Source organism: Phascolarctos cinereus, unplaced genomic scaffold (genome assembly GCF_003287225.1).
Source record: "Phascolarctos cinereus isolate Bilbo 61053 unplaced genomic scaffold, phaCin_HiC Scaffold_726;HRSCAF=1367, whole genome shotgun sequence".
Taxonomy (NCBI): domain Eukaryota; kingdom Metazoa; phylum Chordata; class Mammalia; order Diprotodontia; family Phascolarctidae; genus Phascolarctos; species Phascolarctos cinereus.
Genome location: NW_027556098.1, coordinates 75,049,712 through 75,058,841, shown reverse-complemented (window position 1 = coordinate 75,058,841; position 9,130 = coordinate 75,049,712).

Here is a 9,130-nt window from a genome sequence, read left to right as displayed (position 1 = left end):
TCAGTATTAGGGTAGTTGGAGGGGAAAATATAAATATATAGTATGTAGATAGATAGATAGATAGATAGATAGATAATAGATAGATAGAGGGCAAAGGGTAAGTTGAAGATTAAGGGGTCATATCTGGAGAATAAAATTAAGAGATGAGAGAGGATTATACTAGGAGAAGAAGAAAGGGAGAGGTAGAATGGGGTGAATTATCTCACAAAAAAAAGGCTCTTACGCTGGAGGGGAAATGGGGGAAGGTAAGAGGAAAGGAGTGAATCTTATTCTCATGGGATTTGGCTCAAGGAGGGAACAACATACACATTCAATTAGATATGGAAATCTATGTTACCCTACAGGAAAATAGGAAGAGAATGGGGGCAAGAGAGCAGGGGGATGATAGAGAGGAGGGCATATTGAGAAAAGGGGTAATCAGAAGTAAAAACTTCTGAGGAAGGACAGCTTCAAAAAAAATAGATTAATTGGGGGGGCAGCAGGATAAGATTAAGGGAAATAGAGTTAGTTTTTCGCAACATGTCTACTAGGAAAGTGTTTTGCATAGCTGCACATGTATAACCTATATTGAGTTGCTTGCCTTTTCAATAAGGGTGAGTAGGGAGGAAGGAAGGGAGAAAATTTGGAACCCAAAGTTTTAAAAACACATATTTAAAAAAATGTTTTCATATGCAACTGGGAAATAAGAAGTACAGGAAGTGGGGGTACAGAAGTCTGTCCTACCCTATAGGAAAATAGAAGGGGAAGGGGATAAGAAAAGGGGGAAAGAGATAGAAGAGAGGGAAGACTAGGAGAAGGGGTATTCAGAATGCATACCATCTTGGGGTGGGGAGAGGGGCAAGATGGGGCAAAAATTTGGAACTCAAAATCTTGTGGAAGTTGAAAATTAAAAATAAATAATTTTATGTTTTAAAAAATACAAAAATAAAAAAAAGATTAAAGTGGCAATAAGTATTTTGAGTTTTTCATTCCTTTTTAATGTTACTTTATTTTTACAATTGCATGGAAAGACAATTTTTAACATTCATTTATCAGAAATAACTTGCTATAAAAAATTATTTCTCAGTTTTTTGGCCTTCCTTCATTCTTAGTTGCATTGGTTTTGTTTGTGCAAAACTCTTAATTTACTATAGTCAAAATTATCCATTTTGAATTTCATAATGACCTCTATGTCTTGTTTAGTCATAGATTCTTCCTTTTTCCATATATCCGACAGGTAATCTATTCCTAGCTCTCCTAATTTGCTTATAGTATCACACTGTATGTTAAATTGTTTTGATCTTAGCTTGCTAAATGAGGTAAGATGTTCATCTATACCTAGTTTCTACCATATTGTTTTCCAGATTCCTAGTAGTTTTAATTATATAGTGAGTTCTTATTCTAGGAGCTAGGGAGTTTGGGTTTATCAAACATTAGGTTATCATGGTCATTTACTATTGTGTCTGGTACCAGATAGTTTTGATGATTTTTTTTTAATAACATAGCTTGAGATCTGGTTTGGCTAGGCCACCTTCCTTTGTATTTTCCCCCCTTAATTCACTTGATATTCATGACTTTCTTTTTCTTCCAGATCAATGTTGTTGTTATTTTTTATAAATCTATGAAATAATTTTTGGTAGTTTGATTAGTGTGACACTAAATAAGTGGACTAATTTACAAAGAATTGCGATTCATATTATGTTGTCACAGCCTACCTATAAGCAATTGATATTTTTCCAGTTGTTTGAATCTGACATTACTTCTGTAAAAATTGTTTTCTCATTGTGTTTATAACATTTTTGAATTATTCCTGTCAGGTAGACTCCCAAGTATTTTGTGTCATCTACAGTTATTTTAAATGGAATTTATCTATTTCTTGTGGATTTTTTAATATCCTGTAACTTTGTTGAAGTTACTCGTTATTTCCACTAGTTTTTTAGTTGATTCTCTAGCATTTTCCAAGTATGCTACCATATCACCTTCAAAGAGTGATAGTTTTGTTTTGTTATTTCTTATTCTAATTGCTTCAATATTGTTTCCTTCTCTTATTGCTATACCTAGTATTTGTAGTACAATATTGAATAATAGTAGTGATAATGGATATCTTTGTTTCATCTCTGATCCTATTGGGAAGGCTTCCAGTATATCCCCATTATAGAAAATGATTGCTGAGGGTTTAACACAGACATATCATTTTAAGGAGAGCTCCATTTATTTGTATGCTCTCTAGTGTTTTTAAAAAGAAATGGGTGAAAGAGGCAGAGTAAAAAGGTAATCACTCTCACTTTCCCCTATGAACCTCTGAAAACCCAGAAAATATGCCCCGGAAAAACCCTGGAACAGCTGAACCAGAAGAAAGACAGAGAGCAGCAGAGCAGTAGCAGCCCAGCAAATGTCCGGTCGGCAGTCTCAGCAAAAATAAGGGAAGCAGCAGTACAAAGGGCCCCAGGCAGATAAGCACCCTGCAGCATTCATCTGAAAGGAGCTGAAGAAAGCAACCTAGACTCCTTGCTGACTCCAGCCCAACACCAGGTAAGCTGTAAGAACCCTACAGCCTTCAACTACCAACCAGGAGGAAATCTTGAAGCCTAGGTGGTAAAGCTGGCAAACACCAACACCTGGACCTCCGAGTGCCTCAGTGAGGGCTGCAGAACTGGTGGAAACCAGCTCAGAAAACCACCAGGTGCCTCGGCATCTACAGCAAAGGAATCTCCCAGTGCATTAGCAGAAAAGGGAGGCAGCACTGCAAGGGCCCCAGGCAGATAAACACCCTGCAGCACCCATCTAAAAGGAGCTGAAGAAAGCTAAAGGAAAGGAAAAGCAGGCAACCTAGAATTGCCTGAAAGTTCCAGCCTTGCTGATTCCAGCCCAACACAGGTAAGCTGCCAGAAACCTACAGCCTCCAATTGCCAACATAAGAGGCCCCAGCACACAAAGCCAGTGACCAAGACCTAGGCTCCCAACACAAGAAGCTTGGGTCAGTGCCTCTGTTCCCCAGCAGGAGAGCTCAATCTCTTTAAAGGCCAGGGAATAAAGAAACACCATGAGTAAAAAGAAATACCATAGATTCATATTATGAGAAGAGTGAAGATCAAGACAGAAATTCTGAAGAGGACAACATTGTCAACAAACCCACATCTGCAACAAAAGGGAATATGAACTGGTCTGAAGCCCAAAAAGCCTTCTTAGAAGAGCTCAAGAAGGATTTTAATAGTCAAATGAGAGAGGTAGAAGAGTCCTTCAAAAATACAATTGGCCAATTGGAAAAAAAATACACTGAAGAAAACAAGTCCCTAAAAAACACAATTGGCCAATTGAAGAAGGAAGTACAAAAACTAACAGAAGAAAACAATCTGTTAAAAACTAGAATTGGACAAATGGAAACTAATGTCTCTATGAGAGAGCAAGAATCAGTCAAACAAACAAAAAAAATGAAAAAATAGATGAAAATGTAAAATACCTCATCAGTAAAACAACCGACCTGGAAAATCGATTCAGGAGAGACAATTTAAAAATTATTGGACTACCTGAAAATCATGATGAAAAAAAGAGCCTGGACAGTATCTTTCAGGAAATCATAAAGGAAAACTGCCCTGAAGTCCTAGAACCAGAAGGAAAATAACCATAGAAAGAATCCACCCTCACCACCTGAAAGAGATCCCAAATTGACAATGCCAAGGAATATAATAGCAAAATTCCAAAATTACCAGATGAAAGAGAAGGTGCTGCAAGCAGCCAGAAAGAAACAATTTAAATATCATGGAACCACAGTCAGGATTACACAGGACCTTGCAGCTTCTACATTAAAAGACCACAGGGCATGGAACATGATATTCCATAAGGCAAAGGAGCTTGGAATGCAGCCAAGGATCAATTACCCAGCAAAAATGAGCATCATTTTTCAAGGGAGGAGATGGATATTCAAAAAAATAGGAGACTTCCAAACTTTCCTGATAAAAAGACCAGAGCTCAACAAAAAATTTGATCTTCAAGTACAGGACTCAAGAAGGACATAAAAAGGTAAATAGGACAGAAAGATACAATATGTTGTTAATAAGGGCTGTTTAACCCCTACAAGGGAATATGACACTTGCAACCTTGAGAACTGTATTGTTATTACACCATGTTAAAGGAGTATACATAAAGAGGGTGGATATTAGTTGACTTTGATGTAATGAAAAAAAAATCTAATCAAGTGGGTTAAATGGATCCAAATAAGTGGATCAATCTGATCTTAGAAAATGTACTGAGAAAGGAAGGCAGACAAGGGTAAATTACATTACAGGAAAAGACACAAAATCCTATTACAGCAGAGGGAAAGAAGAGGGGGTGAGCATTGTTTGAACCTTACTCTCATCAGATTTGGCTCAAGAAGGGCATAAATAACATAATAGGTATAGAAATCTAACTTGCCCTATAGGCAGTAGGAGGGAAAAGGGGAAAGAAAAGGGAGGGGGAAAAAGGGAGGGAAGAAGCAGTAAGGTAAAGGGGAAGAAAAGGGAAAGGGATAATAAAAGGGAGGAGGGACTGAAGGAGGTGGTCAAAAGCAAAACACTAGTGAAGGGGGAAAGGAAAAAGGAGAAAGAAAAGCATAAATGGGGGGAAAAGGATGGAGAAAAAGACACAGATAGTAATCATAACTGTGAATGTGAATGGGATGAACTCTCCCATAAAACGGAAATGGATTGCAGAATGGATTAAAAACCATAATCCTAATATGTTGTTTACAGGAAACACATTTGAAAAAGAGTGACACATACAGGGTAAAGGTAAAAGGCTGGAGCAGAATATATTATGCTTCAGCTGAAGTAAAAAAAGCAGGGGTAGCAATCCTGATCTCAGACAAAGCAAAAGCAAAAATAGATCTAATCAAAAGAGATAAGGAAGGAAACTACATCCTGCTAAAAGGCACCATAGACAATGAAGTAATATCATTACTAAACATATATGCACCAAATGGTATAGCATCCAGATTCTTACAGAGAGAAGTTCAGGGAGTTACAGGAAGAAATAGACAGCAAAACTATACTAGTGGGGACCTGAACCTCCCCCTCTCACTAGATAATCTAACCACAAAATAAACAAGAAAGAAGTTAAGCAGGTGAATAGAGCATTACAAAAGTTAGGTATGATAGACCTCTGGAGAAAACTGAATGGGGATAGAAAGGAATATACTTTTTTCTCAGCAGTACATGGCACATACACAAAAATTGACCATGTACTAGGGCATAAAAACCTCACAATCCAATGCAGAAAGGCAGAAATATTAAATGCATCCTTTTCAGATCATGATGCAATAAAAATTATATGTAATAAAGGGCCATGGAAAGATAGACTAAAAAATAATTGGAAACTAAATAATCTAATCCTAAAAAATGATTGGGTCAAACAACAAATCATAGAAACAATCAATAATTTCATTCAAGAGAATGACAATAATGAGACAACATACCAAAACTTATGGGATGCAGAAAGCAGTTCTTAGGGGAAGTTTTATATCTCTAAATGCTTACATAAATAAAATAGAAAAAGAGGAGATAATGAATTGGGCATACAACTAAAAAAACTAGAAAAAGAACAAATTAAAAATCCTCAACTAAACACCAAATTAGAAATATTGAAAACCAAAGGAAAATTGATAAAATTGAAATTAATAAAACTATATAACTAATAAATAAAACTAAAAGCTGGTTTTATAAAAAATACCTTTTTAATTTAATTTAAAAAAAAAGAAAGAAGAAAACCAAATTACTAGTATCAAGAATGAAAAGGGTGAAGCTACCACCAAGGAAGAGGAAATTAAAACAATAATTAGGAATTATTTTGCCCAACTATATGCCAACAAATTTGACAATCTTAGTGAAATGGATACATATTTACAAAAGTATAAATTGCCCAGATTAAGAGAAGAGGAAGCAAAATACTTAAATAACCCCATCTCAGAAAAAAGAAATTGAACAAGCCATTGATGAACTCCCTAGGAAAAAATCTCCAGGGCCAGATGGATTTACATGTGAATTCTATCAAACATTTAAAGAACAATTAATTCCAATACTATACAGACTATTTCAAAAAATAGGTGAAGAAGGAGTCTTACCAAATTATTTTTATGATACAAATATGGTGCTGATACCTAAACCAGGAAGGGTCAAAACAAAGAAAGAAAATTATAGATGAATTACTCTAATGAATGTAGATGCAAAAATTTCAAACAAAATATTTGCAAATAGATTACAGCAACTTATCACAAGAATAATACACTATAACCAGGTAGGATTTGTACCAGAAATGTATGGCTGGTTCAATATTAGGAAAACTATCAGCATAATTGAGCATATCAACACCAAAACAACAGAAACCACATGATCATCTCAATAGATGCAGAAAAAGCTTTTGATAAAATACAACACCCATTCCTATTAAAAACACTAGAAAGCGTAGGTATAAATGGAGTCTTCCTTAAAATAATAAATAGCATCTATGTAAAACTTCAGCAAACATAATATGTTATGGGGACAAACTAGAAGCATTTCCAATAAGATTGCAGGTAAAACAAGGATGTCCATTATCACCACGGTTATGCAATATCATACTGGAGACGTTAGCTTTAGCAATAAGAGAAGAAAAAGAAATTGAAGGTATTGGAATAGGCAAAAAAGAAACAAAGGTATCACTTTTTGCAGATGACATGATGATATACTTAGAGAATCCTAGAGAATCAAGTAAAAAACTACTTGAAATAATAAACAACTTTAGCAAAGTTTCAGGCTATAAAATAAGTTCACATAAATCATCAGCATTTCTACATATTACCAACAAAGCCTAACAGCAAGAGATAGAAAGAGAAACTCCATTTAAACTTACTGTAGACATTTTAAAATATTTGGGAGTCTACCTCCTGTAACAAACCCAGGAACTCTATGAACACAATTACAAAACACTTTTCACACAAATAAAATCAGATCTAAATAATTGGAAAAAATCAGTTGCTCATGGGTAGGCTGAGCTAATATAATAAAAATGACAATCCTACCTAAGCTAATTTACTTATTCAGTGCCATACCAATCAAACTACCAAAAAATTATTTTATAGAGTTAGAAAAAAATAAAACAAGATTCATTTGGAAAAACAAAAGGTCCAGAATATCAAAGGAACTAATGAAAAGAAATGCAGGGGAAGGTGGCCTAGCAATTCCAGATCTTAAATTGTATTATAAAGCAGCAATCATCAAAACTGCTTGGTACTGGCTAAGAAATAGGGAGGTGGATCAGTGGAATAGGTTAAATATGCAAGACACAGTAGTCAATGACTATAGTAATCTATTATTTGATAAACCCAAAGACCCAGCTTCTGGGATAAGAACCCACTCTTTGAAAAAAACTGCTGGGAAAACTGGAAAAGAGTATGGCAGAAACTAGGCATAGACCCAAATCTCACACCATATACCAAAATAAAGTCAAAATGGGTTCATGACTTAGATATAAAGGCTGATACCATAAGTAAACTGGGAGAACAAGGAATAGTTTACCTATCAGATCTATGGAGAACAGAAGAATTCATGACCAAACAGGAGATAGAGAACATTATGAAAAGCAAAATGGATAATTTTGATTACATTAAATTGAAAAGTTTTTGCACAAACAAAGCCAATGCAACTAAGATTAGAAGGAAGGTAGAAAATTAGGAAAGAATTTTTACAACCAGTCTCTCTGATAAAGTCCTCATTTCTAAAATATGTAGAGAATTAAGACAAATTTATAAGAGCACAAGCCATGCCCCAATTGATAAATGGTCAAAGGATATGAACAGACAGTTCTCAGATGAGGAAATTAAAGCCATCTATAGTCGTATGAAAAAATGCTCTAAATCATTATTGATTAGAGAAATGCAAATCAGAACAGCTCTGAGGTACCACATCATACCTATCAGATTGGCCAATATGACAAAACAGGAAAATGATAAATGTTGGAGAAGATGTGGGAAAATTGGAACACTGATGCATTGTTGGTGGAGTTGTGAAATGATCCAACCATTTTGGAGAACAATTTGGAACTATGCCCAAAGGACTACAAAAATGTGCATACCCTTTGATCCAGCAATAGCACTTCTAGGGCTTTATCCCAAAGAGATCAAACAGATGGGAAAAGGACCACATGTACAAAAATATTCATAGCAGCTCTTTTTGTGGTGGTAAAGAATTGGAAATTGAGAGGATGCCCATCAATTGGGGAATGGCTGAGCAAGTTGTGGTATATGAAAGGAATACTATTGTGCTATAAAAAATGATGAACAGGCTGACTTCAGAAAAACCTGGAAAGACTTATGTGGTCTGATGCTGAGTGAAGTGAGCAGAACCAAGAGGACTTTGTACACAATAACAGCCATGTTACGGGATGACTAATATTGTTAAACTGAACCCTTTTCAGCATTACAAGGATCTAAGACATCTCCAGAGGCCTTGGGATGGAAAATGCTGTCCACATCCAAAGAAAAAAGTGTGAAAGTCGAATCACTATCACTCATTTTTACCACCTGTTGAATTTTGTTTCAACTTTCTGAGGGTTCCTCCTATTGGTTTTAATTTTTACTTACAACTTCACTAATGTGAAACTATGTTTAATAGGAATATAAATGTAAAGTCTATATCACATTGTGCACCATCTTGGGAAGGGTGGGGAGGGGAGGAAGGGGGAGAAAAATTTTCAACTCAAAAGCATATGGAAGTGATTGTTGATAAACCAAAATCAACTAACAAAATTTTTTTAAAAAAGAAAAAAATACAAAATACACACACAAAAAAGCTACATGCAGTTTCCTTCCTTACGTCTTTTTAATTACATCTGTTTCAAATATGTTTCTTATAAGTAGCATATTGTAGGTTTCTGGTTTTTTTTAATCTTATTTGTTATCCACTTTCATTTTAGAGGAGAGTTCATGCCATTCACATTCACACTTATACTTACTAGCTGTGTATTTCCTTCCATCCTATTTTCTCCTGTTTATATTGTTCTCTCTTTCCTTTTATCCTGTCCCTCCTGACCAGTGTTTTGCTTCTGACTGCCATCTCCCTCAATCTTCCTTCTTTTCTATTAGCCCCACCTCATGTCCTAATTGCTTATAGGGTAAGATATATTTCTATACCAACTGAAT